This window comes from Podarcis vaucheri (assembly GCF_965113315.1).
Source record: "Podarcis vaucheri genome assembly, chromosome: 15".
Classification (NCBI taxonomy): domain Eukaryota; kingdom Metazoa; phylum Chordata; class Lepidosauria; order Squamata; family Lacertidae; genus Podarcis; species Podarcis vaucheri.
In genome coordinates, this window is record NC_138753.1 from 29671560 (window position 1) to 29684915 (window position 13356).

General features: G+C 44.9%; 1 protein-coding gene across 2 annotated transcripts in view; it reads right to left on the minus strand.

Moving 5' to 3' along the window:
• SIK3 (SIK family kinase 3) overlaps positions 1-10166 on the minus strand; it is a 94905-nt gene extending 84739 nt beyond the window's left edge. For both annotated transcript variants that reach the window (XM_082200233.1, XM_082200232.1), the window contains exon 1: positions 10015-10166. The gene's annotated coding sequence lies outside the window, so the exon portion shown is untranslated. The remainder of the gene's footprint in view (positions 1-10014) is intronic.
• Between the last annotated feature and the right edge of the window lie 3190 nt (positions 10167-13356).

Genomic DNA, 13356 nt, shown 5'->3' on the forward strand with positions numbered 1-13356 from the left:
GTTGGACTCGATGGCCCTTGTGGTCTCTTCCAACTCTATGATTCTATGATTCTATGATTCTAAGTTCCTGCCTTTCCCATCAACATTCACTATACATTTTTTTAAAGAAAAAGACTGTTCAAAGCAGATTGAACACCGATTATCTGTGTTACCCCTATAACAATCCTATGAATTGTTTCCCATTCTGTCATGGAAACTGTGCCATTGCTTTCTGGAAAGCATGGCATGCTATTAGCCTTCTCCCTAACTTCCAGGCATTGTTGTAGCAGCAAATCCATCCCCATGCCTTCCCAGCTCCAAGGCTGGGAGGTGGCATGAAATGGAATGGAATGGAGTATCCTGGAAGAGGGCCTAGCTGGAGGTAAACTGTGAACAGGAAGACTCTGTTAGAAACACTGCAATATTTTAATTCCCACGTGGGAATTAACAAGCACCCTAGGAACTTGCTCGGCCAACCTGACAAAACCACTCAAAAGACAGAGTTAAAAAAACACACTTTCTTGGATGTATGTGGACAGACTTAAGTAGTTGTCATATATTTATGAGTGGAACTGCTACTATGTAGCAGTGGGAACTGCTACTATGTGTTCTTTGCTTCAGTGTAGCATTGGCACAAGATAACCTAGACATTTTGCAAGAAGGATGCTCTTGCCCTCCTTTAACGAACTATTTTAAACCCTCCCCCCAACTCTTACATTTTAACATTAAGCAAAATGAAGAGTTATGTGGTACTCAAAAGGTAGATTAAAATGTCCTAAATGTTTTTTTTACTGAGACCAAATAAAAATCACACAATACCATTCCAGTTGGGGGGGGGGCAAGTTTCCATAGTTAGCACTCTCCTTCTTTTGCATGCCCAACAAGACCGATACATAACATGTATAGCTTTCAGACATTTTCAAGAGACAATAAAATAATGTGACTAAACTGATAATAGAATTGATTCAGAAGCAAAGAGAACATGCCCATCTCTTCAGACAGGGCCAATTTACAGACATCATGGGAGAGAGGGGACACACAAAGCAAAGAAGGGCTTGGAAAACATTTTATTAATATACAGAAATATAGAAACAGTGCAACTTGTTTCATCTAAAGCTTTAGCTCTGCTTTCCCTTTTGCAGTTGTTTCAGCTTTGCTACAGTAACTTGTCAGTGGCCACCCTGAATGCTGTTCATAGGAATAAGATGCCACACAAATATTTTAATAAATATTGAAAAAGACATACCAAAGAAACTTTGGGAGATTTAGAAGAAAAAAGTGTTCTTCTTTAACCAGGCCTTTGGCTATTGACATCCAATGCCCTTTTAAAATGTGTTGGGGAGGAGAGGGATTATTGGGTTGTTCTTGTTTTTACTATGTTTTGTGTTTTTATATTGTGATTTTATATTGAGAACCGCTCTGAGACCTGCGGGCAGAGGGCGGTATACAAATTTAATTATTATTAATAATAATAATACCATGCAGTGCCCATAGGCCAAACAAGATCAGACAGATTGAAATGCCAAAGAGCAGTGGTGGGAGCAGAGAACACTTTCATGCTCTGTGATCTCCAGAAGCAGGTAATTCATATCACATCTGGAGCACTAATAAAAGGATGAGCTACAGCCTGTTAAGAGTGGCCCAAGAGTTGTCAGTAGAAGAATTATTATTGGTTGCATAGAGAGATTTTCTGTAGCCCAACAGCCTCCCTGTTACCTAACACACACACACACACCAAAAGAGAGTTGTTTCAGAATGATTCGCAGTCATTAGTCATTTTTAGAACAAGTGACTCATCTCCACGCAGAAGTCCCCAATACATACTGAAAAGAGGGTACCACTGATGCTTGGGGCTTCTCCAAGCCTTTCTCTATAGAGCTGTAGCAGGTGGCTACACTTCAGGCTTTTCAGAAGGCCTTAAAATACTTGTTTGTTTTGACAGGGCTTCCTTGACTTTTTTTTTTGTCCCATTCACTGGCATTTTATGTAATTGGAGTTCTGAATTTGTTTTGAATTTTATGATTCTTTTTTTTATTATTTGTAATATTGATGTTATTTAGTATTTCAATATGAATAAATAGCAAACAGGGCTCCAGAAGCCTAGAAGTCGAATTTGCAAATGTGGAATTATATTACCTATAGATTCAAAGTGATCTTCAGCTATGATCTTTAAAAAACCAAGTAACCCACAGAATACGGATTCGAGCAAAGCTTCACCACAGTTAACACAGATCTTGAAAGCAAAGGGCATTTAAGGGCACACATGCACTTCTCTTGTCCCCACCCAACATGAACGTGACCACAAGTCACTAATTCAATTTGTTTCTTAGAGCCATTTCCAGTTTTTTCCAACAATGACTCAAAATCCAGGGCACCTCAGAAATTTTGTCTCTTGTGGATGGTGTACAGCCATCGCATGTAGATCTCTGGAATCATCTGTGCCTACCACCAGATATAGGGAGTCATGTGCCTGCAGTATGCCAATTACCATTTTCCCTTCCAAAAGGGGTGCAGCACAGGACACACTAGTCCCAAAGTCGGTCAGCCAACTTTGATCCTCTTTCTGGCCTTTCTCCCACCCCAACAGACAGTCACTGGAAAACAAGCTGCAGTACAACCATCAAGAGAGGGAGGGATGAGCAAGTGCTGTTTGTTTATGAAGCAAACAAGTGAACTCTTCATAACGCGTTTTTGGCATTATCTAACCATAGAAAGAAATGCTGAACAAGATTTTGATCTACCTTAAATCTCAATATTGCAGAGAGCTCTCCAGCACCACCCGATAAGAGCTTGAGAGAACACCAAAGTTCTGGTCTTGTTTCCTCAGATTTGATCATGTGGAGCTCTTTTCTTTGGGGAGGGTTAGGCAAGAGCTAGACCTTAATCCCCCCCTCCCTCGACACACCTACACACTTTCCAGTTTTTACAGCCCTCACAAAAGGAGGTGTTTTGAGACACACAAATGTCACCTGTCAACAGAACTGAGCTGGAGCTGATGAACATTTTATAGTGGTCCTTTTGCTGACTACACTAAAATACTTTTAGAAGTTAAGAGTTGTTAAGTTAAGAGTCAGATACATTTTGGCGATTAATGCATTCTTATGCTTCTAAGGAGTGTCGAGGGAATCACAGAGTGAATACGCTGGCAACAGTTCTCTGCCTCTTTTCCACATCCTTCTTCATTCAACAGCAAACATATCAGGATTCTTTGAGAAACCACAAGCCCCAGGAGTACTGCGAGAAAAGGTGTCTTTCCAATAGATGTCAGACATATTTCACAAGATTCAATTGATAGAGAGGAGGGGGAGTCATAGTCCCTGTGCACTGTGAGTAAAGATCTGAACCAGAAAAGAAGCCCACATCAAGCTAGCACTATGCCATGATCAGGAGACAGCAGTCTCCTAGTATACATTGCCTTGTGTGGCAGAGGGAGGTATGTGCATGAGAAACAGCAGAAGAGTTGAACAGGGAAGGAGAACAGCCCTAAACATGACCCTTTTCTTTTTCTGCATTCAAGTAACAAATCACAAATGCTCCCAACAACTAGCCCTTCCAAACATGCCATATAAGAAGTCCTGCAGATTCCCCAAAGAACAGAAGCTTTCCCCCACCTCATCAAGTAGTAGGGCTTCGTTTGATGATGATGATAATGATGCATTCTGCCGATCTGATTACAGAGGATTTCAACAAACAGAATCGTGGTTGCTGTTCAACATCCTACACCTCAGACTCAGAAGTTAGGTCAACCAGGAAGCCACATTTGCCAGAAGCCACCAAATGTGAAATGTCAGCAAAAAAAGCAGTTTCACTTTCCTAGTTAAAATATTGGTAAACTGTGAAGTAAACTAGAGCAGCCTGGGAAATCAAGTGCAGATACCAATATTGAGGCCTATGGATGATAACTCTGGCAACTTGGCAAGTTAAGTTGCTTTCAGCTTACAGTGCAGCTTAAATTAAAATTGACTGGGGAGTTAGACAACCATCAACTCCTCAGGCAGGAGTCAGCAAACTTTGTCAGCAGGGGGCCGGTCCACTGTCCCTCATACCTTGGGGGCCGGACTATATGGGGGGGGGGAATGAACGAATTCCTATGCCCCACAAACAACCCAGAGATGCGTTTTAAATAAAAGGACACATTCTACTCATGTAAAAACATGCTGATTCCTGGACCATCCACAGGCCAGATTTAGAAGGCAATTGAACCCGATCCGGCCCCCGGGGCCTTAGTTTGCCTACCCATGTTCTCAGGCATGAGTGATGTGTGAGGAAAAGGCTACACTATCAGTAACACCTTCACCTTAGACTTGTCAGGATTGTCCCCAGCATATGACAAGGTAATCAGCCCTTGCAAGTTGAGCTTCCAGAAGGCAAAGGCAGGAAACCAAGAACTAACTATGGAGACTGTGAGTATGCATCTCAGACAATGTCTACCTGGCCCTCCTGAGGACACAAGATGGAGGGATTGCAGCATTACTGAGAGAGCACTTGCATATTTGCCAAATGCAATGCGCTATTGATGCACATCAGGTTTCTGTACAAAATACTATCTTGTATGCAAATACAGGTATGCAGCATAATGTTGTGAGAGAGAATCAGAAGCTCACCAACAAAACTACAGCCAGTATAAATTAACGGATAAGGGCCCAAGCCTCGCCACAGTTGCGTAACAGACAACACACACATGGCACTGCCCAGTAATGGGGCAATTTCAAACTCCCTCTGCCTGCAATGAAACCACTGGGTTAACAGTGCAGCAAATTCTACTCTGTAATTCAACAAGGCCACTAGAAGGATTTGTACACAACAGCCTGGTAGAGAGGTCATAGAGCATTTTCCCTCCTCCTTGTGCAACATCAGAATGTAAGAGAAATGAGGTGAAAGGACACAGGAAACAGAGAGGGAGGAACATAGTAAGATATCCTGCAGGTGTCCTGTTAATACCCCCAGAGAAGCAAGTCGGTTCCTGTCTAGCTGACAGCAGCATCCTTGCCATACACTAAAAGTTAACAGGATTTAAAATCAGCTCCTCTAAACCTAGCTTTGCATGCATGCATCAAAGTTTATTTCCCAGATAGCAGCATCTAAACATTGTCTCTGAAACCAAATAGCCTGCATTTTTCAAGTGAACAATGCTCTCTTACCACAATGTTCCATCACTGAGAATTTCAGCAAACATATTTTCAAGGTTAGCAAGAACGCAGTAAATAAATGGACCATCTGCGCTTTTAACTGAAAGGGTCCATTTCAACAGTGTTTGTGGCCTTGTGCTTAGAAGGAATCTTGCCAGCGCTAAGCTCAAAAGAATTTCTGACAGACAAGGAGACTGGAGAAAGGCTACTGGGAAAGCTAGAAGTCTCTACTGAGAAGCAAGGGATCTTCCATAAAGAAAAGCAAGTAGGCAATAAAGTTACCCCTGTAACAAGCAAGAACTTAAGACTTGTATGAAGCAAGCCACACTGAGCCTCCCAGAATCTAAAAAACAATGACAAGTTCTGTGAACCATGAAATGTTATTGGTCTAATACAACAGCTCCTCTCACCTATTTGCCCTTCCAAAATGATCCTCAGAGTTGTAAAACAGAAGCATGTTCCATATTTTTCCATGCTTGTGGCTTTGCCAATTTTACTGGGAGTTCCATTCTCCAAGAGCTCTTAACAAACAGGACTCTTGGATTCTGTAGCTTCACCATAAGCAGACAGGGGAAAAATAGATGGGTAACCTCTCCTGCAGTCAGATCGAACCCCCCCCCCCAATGTTTCAATTACTATCACAAAAACTCTGTGAAACCTTTGGATATTGCCCCAGGGCTCCAGTTTTCCATGGATCTGTCTGTCCCTACCAAAGTCTACTTAAGTCAAGCCCTAGACAGAATTCCTGTTAACGAAGAAACACTGGCCTGCTTTTGAATGCAGGCGTGTGGGGTGGGCATGGGGGGGATTTCCCCACAACACTTTCCCACTTCAGTATTAGTGACTTGCTCAACACTTCAGGCTTTCTGGTGGACTTTGTAAACAATCACCTATTTGTTTCTATGCCTGTTTGCAGCCAGCCATCTCTGAATCACTACGGTGACTGCCTCCAATTGAGACCACAGAAAAACACAAGGACTGGAGAAACCTCGCATAAGCAGACATCTGCTGGTCATGTACTCTGCTTGCTGGAGACAACAAAATGAGGAACCTTTAGATGAAAAGGTTTTGAGAGGCACAAGGATCCTCTGCCCCTTCTTCAAAGTCTGCATTTCTTCTCTCACCTGCCCCCACCCACCCACACATGTTTTGAGAGTACAGGTCAGATATTTGGCCTTCAAGAATTCACTTTGAACTCTTGATTGCATTACAAACTCGGGTCAGGCTAAATATTCTCAGAATGCAAGTTGCTCAAACTGATCAGAGACTTGACTTCCAAGGAACAGCAGTTCTTCTCCACCCACTGGCAGAAGTGAATCAACAGGTTCAAGAAGCATTTCAGATATATGCTAGTCAGTCTCTTGATCCAAGAAGCTACGAAAATGTCTTTGTGCAACTAAGACCCACTCTGAACAAAACAAGGTGGAGGAAAGTAAGATTTATTTTAAATTGAGATTTCTTGTGTCAGATGTAATGAGCTGAATCCATTCTCATAATGAACAGAGAGCTCTACTCGGTGCTCACATTATAAGAAGGGGTTGGAGTGGCGATTTTCATCAATTCCTCCTTTCTCTTACAGTCCCCTAAAAAGCTGCTCCAGGGGATTCCAGAACAGCATGGGAAGTGATTCTGGGGGCTTGGGGAAATAGAAGTTACTTCCTCCTGTCTCACCCACTTTCCAGCAAGAAGCCTCTTCTGGGTGCTGGTAAATTCTGCAAGTGGAAGGTGCCCTTGGATTAGCAATCCAGGAGCTCCTCAGTCAATAAGTTTTTGTATTCAGAATGGGCTCCAGATCATAAGATATGCAGAGAAAACTCTCAAAGAAGCAGGTTCTTCAAACTTCAGTTCCCATACTAAGCCTCTGTTATTCATTAACACAGCTTTTACCCTGATATTTTCATAGACTTTAACATAAACGACTGTCAGTAATCCTGGTTGTGTTAGGCTTTTTAAATATGAATTTAACAGTGGAGGATAGCTCTACCTGGGAAACTACCTGGAGTACATGCACCCATATGCTGTTGTTGGACTCCACTCCCATCATCCCAGCCAGCATGAGCCATGGTCAGGGGTAATGGGAGTTGTAGTCCAACAACGACTGGAGAGCCACAGGTAGGGAGAAAGCAGCAATTAAGCTCTGAAACGAACGGAACGATAGCACCAGCAGCACTGTGCCACTTCAGATGTTGCACACCACAGCCATAGATGGACCCAAGGGCTTCTTACATAGATCAGAAACTCACTATCATAGGACCACTGCTTCCTGTCTGCTTTCTACACTATGCAGAAGCAAAATATCAGCACAAGTAACAGAGCTGACCTAGAAGCTCTGCTGGACTAGCCTGCAGACAGAGATGAAGATTTTATTCCAGATTTCTGCAGATTTCTGCATTGCTGCCCCTGGCACCAGATTAACAGTAGATGGGAGCAGGCAAAAAGCAGGAGCACTGACTTATTCCCACCTGACTTATTCCAACAATAGGAGAATTTCTCATAATGTACAGTGGTATCTTGGATTACAGACACTTCAAGTAACAGACTCCACTAACTCAGAAATAGTACCTCGGGTTAAGAACTTTGCTTCAGGATGAGAACAGAAATGGTGTCGCGGCAGCAGCGGGGGGCCTGGTAACTCAGGTTAAGAACAGTTTCAGGTTAAAAACGGACCTCCAGAACAAATTAAGTTCTTATCCCAAGGTACCACTGTATATGTTGGTTAGTCAGACTTGCTGTCAAGCTGCATTCAGCAACATTTGATGAACAAACAGCTGCTTAGCACATCATCAATCTAAAAGGCCCAGCAGCTAAGACAACAACCCAAAATTCAGCTTCATGATCAGAGGATACAAGTAGTACCTGTGTTTGGTTCAATGTAGCATGTTGAAGACCAACTAATTTGTTATGGCAAGTTTCTGAAGGCAGCCCTTTTTAGGGAAGCTTTTAATGTTTGATGTATTACTGTATTTTAACTTGGTTGGAAGCCGCCCAGAGTGGCTGGGGAAGCCCAGCCAGATGGGCAGGGTATAAATAATAATTTATTTATTTATTTATTTAGTTGTTGTTGTTGTTGTTGTTGTTGTTGTTTCATGGACAAGAGTCCACTTTAACAAATGAATAAACTGTAGTCCTCAGTTGGCAGATATATATGTACGTATATAAAGGGGAAAGAAAAAGATAAAGTCAAAGATTGTAGTCCTTGAGTTTCAATGCCATTTAACAATTCAATTAGAAGTTACATATGTGCAAAAAAAATAAAATCACAAGGACCACTCTTAGCAGCAGTAACTGGTGATTAAGGAATAGATTACATGGCAGGAAACAAAAAAAAAACACCCAACAACACAAAACCCCTTTTCTCCGACTATTGATCTCATCAAGTTGCTTTCTCCTCTCAGACCCAGAATTCAAAAGTACCATCAGAGCAGCTGGTGACACCCTCCTCCCATCAGTCACCCGGGATCAACCATCACAAGCCAGACCACTCCTTTCCACATGCAGAATGATAATTGCCATCTCAGAAAATGCTTACAGGGCAAAAATCTTGAGATTACTGCTGCCAGTAGTCAGGCTTCGTGCTTTAAGAGAAGGTGTAAGATTCCAAGGCTGCTGTCACCAGATCAGACAGGAAATTCTGTCCTGCCCCAAGCAGAAGTATCCTTGGAAAGTGACCAGCTTTGGTTTAGATTCTTATCAAATGATGAATGAAATAATCTGGTCAGTTTCAGAATATCACACCTTGGACAGAAAAAATGCCAAATCAGATCCCAATTGATGGAAAGGGACACTGCCACTATGAAGCCATCATCCAACATGGCAAACGTAAGCAGCTAGCACAGGTACGCATTGCCAGCTAATGCACCAAAAGCATATGAAAGAAATTGACTAAAGAAAAAGGCACTAAGCTCTGCTAACAGGTGCCAGGCCTTACAAAAGGCAACGCTCATTGCCCTTGCTCTTTTCAACAGCACAGAAGCATTCCAATCCTTCTTCACTGAATAAAAACAGGTCATGAGTAGCCTTAAAAGGTTCTGCTGTTTAAGCAAAATTTAAATGAAACAAAAATCTAAATGAAGTTTCTGAACCATCTCCTAAAGACCTCCTTTCCACAGACAGGCACACACACACACACACACACAGAGAGAGAGAGAGAGGAGGGGGATTTTCTTTATTAGTCCGAGATCAACAGAGGCCCAGTGCAAACTGACAGCAAGACCGTGCCGGCTTTTTGATGAACCTTATCAGTGCCGGAAAGCAAGCTGCTCTCAAAGTTACCACCGTGGCTACTTTGCATGGAGGCACCCAGGGTGCCTGCATCCCTAGCCACATGTGGCTGGTCCACAGCAACCCAGCAGCAGCGCCTGCCTGGACCACAGGTACTTCAACGAGCCAGCAGGCAAAGGAAAGGACCAGGTTTGCTCTGGCAGGGAAAAGTGGCACTCTCGGGAGAAGCCTCCCCTCTCCGGGAGCGCCGGAAAGCGGGAGCACAAGCAGGGCAGCCTGGTTGTGGGGACCAAGTACTGGACGGGGAGGCGGCAACAGCATCCCTCGCAGCGAGGAGGAAAGGGGCAAGACCACCTTCCCAAGCCAGTCTCCTGCAAGCCCAAGGAGCCCGTTGCAACGCCTCCGGGGATGCCCAGAGCCGCGCCGCGCACATTCTCGGCGTGGCGGGGCTCGGAAGGCTCCCGGCGGCATTCCCAGGAAAAGAGGAGGGAAAAGGAGAGGAGCCGGGGTGGCGGTCTGGTCTGGTCTCCCCTCTCGCTTTGTCGCTGCCGGGCACGAAGCAGACGCGACCCCCCACCACAAGGCCGCGGGGGCGGCGCGCTCCAGCCTGGGGGAGCGGAACTGTCAGGCGACCGGGCGGCGGAGCAGCGGCTCCGAGGCCCCTCAAGAGTCGCGCCCGCCTCACCTTGACGCGAGTGACGAGGTGCGTGGCCAGCTTGACGACGGCGAAGTTGCCCTTGCCGATGGTGCGCTCGATTTCGTAGTAGCCGATGCGCGCGGGGCCCGGCGGGCGGGCCGCGGAGGGCGGCGGGGCCGGGGGAGGCAGGCGGGTCCCGGGCGCCGGGAGCGGGGGACCCCCGGCGCTTCCACCGCCGCCGCCGCCACCGGACGCTGCAGCCGCCGCCGCCATCTTGTTGTGAGGGAGCAGCCGCCCCTCCCCCCTCCTCCCGGGGCTGCGGCACCGCGTGAGCTCATCCGCACGGGGGCGGGGCCCCAGCCGCCGCCATGGCAACCGGCGGAGGAGGAGGTGGTGGAGGGGGAGGAGCAGCGCGCGGGCCCAGCCGCGGCGGCTTCTGACGCGAGATGGACGTCAGCGCGCAAGGCAGGCGGCCGGCGCGCGCGACGGCTACGGGGAGCGCGAAGGGACAAACTGCCCGTTCGTGGCAATTCCGGCGGCAGCTGCTGCTGCTGCTGCTGCTGCAGGTCAAGCCGTGCGGGAGACCACCAAGGAAGTGTCTTTGCCTTCGCTTGCACGAGGACTGCCCGACACGACGCGCGGCCTTTCGCACGTGCGACCCGCGGTTCCTTTGCAGAGCCGGGCGGCTGCACCGCCACATGAGGAAGAGGAGCGCCGGCTGCCGAGGGAGGTTGGGAGGCTGTCGCCCAAGGCCCTCCAAGCCAGCCGGGGTCTCTTGGCATCAGAAACTTGGGTGGGTTAGCCTTTCTCTTGGGGATTATTATTGTTGTTGTTGTTTAGTCGTGTCCGACTGGCCAGGCACTTCTGTCTTCCACTGCCTCCCGCAGTTTGGTCAAACTCATGCCGGTAGCCTTGAGAACATTGTCCAACCATCTCGTCCTCTGCCGTCCCCTTCTCCTTGTGCCCTCAGTCTTTCCCAACATCAGGGTCTTTTCCAGGGAGTCTTCTCTTCTCATGAGGTGGCCAAAGTATTGGAGCCTCAGCTTCACGATCTGTCCTTCCAGTGAGCACTCAGGGCTGATTTCCTTCAGAATGGATAGGTTTGATCTTCTTGCAGTCCATGGGACTCTCAAGAGTCTCCTCCAGCACCATAATTCAAAAGCATCAATTCTTTGGCGATCAGCTTTCTTTATGGTTCAGCTCTCACTTCCATACATCACTACTGGGATGGCTTTAACTATACGGACCTTTGTTGGCAAGGTGATGTCTCTGCTTTTTAAGATTAAAAATAATCTTGGGGATTATAGGGACAGTTTAAAAGAAAAGAAAAAGATTTATGCACGCACAAAAATGGGTGGAAGAATTCCCCATCAAAGAAGAATGGAGAAGTAAGGTCAGATGGATCATGGGCGTAGCCAGGATATTTTTTAGGGGCCGCCAAATTTGTTCAAGTTTTTTTGTTTTTGTTTTTGCTTTTTTTTAAGGAAGTCAAAGTTGTTGAGCCTTTCTTGGGAAATCACGGGTAAAAAATACACCATAAATAGAGGACAAGAAGACATTGCAGGGGGCGGGCTTCTGTTGGGGGTGGGGCAGAACCTCAAAAAATTGAGTACTTTCTATGCTTTTCAACAGTGCTTGAGGATCTAGGGGGGTACCTGCCCCCCCACCCTTGGCTACACCCATGTGATGGGCTATGCAGAAATGGCGAAGTTAATAGCCGAAATAAGAGAATCTAACGATGATTGTTTTGTGGAAGAAGGGAAGCCCTTTTTGGACTACTTAAGGAAATCTTAGTTTGATGAACTCGCAAGGAGGATTTTAAATATGAGCAACAGAAGGAACTAGAGAATACAGTACTGATGTGTTGGTATAAGAAATAGAAGGTATTGTGCAGCAGAGGGGAGAAATTAAAACACCATGGGAAATGGGTCTGGAAGTCGGGAAAAGACAATTTTATTACGTACTGAAGTATTTTTAAAAATTGAAAAATCAATAAAAAGTTATATATAAAAACTTGGGTGGGTTTTCTGGCGGGCGGGTTGTGGGTGGCTGGAGTGGGCTCCGTAAAGCAGAGAGGAGCTGTTGAGGCAAACTAAGCAGAGACCATGGTGTGAGCAATGCTCCGTTTATGCCTTCAGCTCCATGATGTGGGAGCAAAAAGCTACTGATGGGTTGGAGAAGGCACTGGGCCATTTCCCTTCAAGCACTGGCCAGCCCTGCCAGACAGCTGCAGCCCCTTGGGGTGGCATAGCATGAGCAGGGCCACAGAGGCAGTTGCCCACGAGCAAAATTTCAAAAGAGAAAAAGTAATCGTAATAAAATAATAGTGTGCTCTCCCCCTCACACAGAGAATTTCCCCATTTTTTAGCTTTCTACACAGTTTTTCAACAAGAAGGGGCCAATAAACTTTGCGACATAACATTTTACACTATTTTCCTGGCTAATTACAGCCATACTGCCCTCATGTAATTCTTATCGGTGATTTACATAATGCCTGGTAATAGTATTGTTTCCCATTTGAAGATACCGGTATTGTAATGTTCCGTAACATATTTAAAAATAATAATAACAAAACTCATAATTTACCACAAGTTGCAATGGGCACCTAGAAAGCCTCACTTCTTCTCCCTTACCAGTCTCGGCTCTGTGATATGTGTGACACTGATAGTTGTGTTGCACAATTTAAAGAAATCCACCTCATGCCTAAAGTAATCCTTAAAATGCATATGTGTACAGAAGATTTTCTACTCGGAATGACATTCTTTCACCTTACAAATATTTGCAGAAACTCGTGTTACACTTTGTATTTATGAAACATGCTGTGACCTCCATTAGTTGTGTGGGTGGCAACAATCTGATTGCTAAATTAAGATCTGTCAAAATAGCAAAATACTTCCACCAAGTAATGCCAATTTAGTGTTCCAACACAGAGTTAAAACATGATGCTATTGCCAGTGTGCACATGTGCTGATAGGAGTTCAATCATTTGTTGAATTGTGGTGTTCTGGCATGTCAAATATAATATTTTCTATTTTACATCTCACAGTAAACATTTTACATAATATTCCCTCCTTCATTTTACTTAACTCTCATTCCTGCATATTTTACTATAACCATTTAGGTTAGTTTTTTGATGACGCAGTAATTTCTTAATCTTTTGTTTCAAGTATATAATGTAAGAGAGAGAGATGTAGATATACTCAATTTTTAATGGTTTAAACATTTACAAAAGTAAAGAAATGGTTATACAACGAAGGGGCTGAGTGGTTAAAAAATAAAAATGGAGCAAGGCATAAAAGTGAATAAAAATATCTGACTTTTAGAAGACATCTGAAGGCGGCCCTGTTCAGGGAAGTTTTAATGTTTGATGTCATGTTTTAATTTATTGGA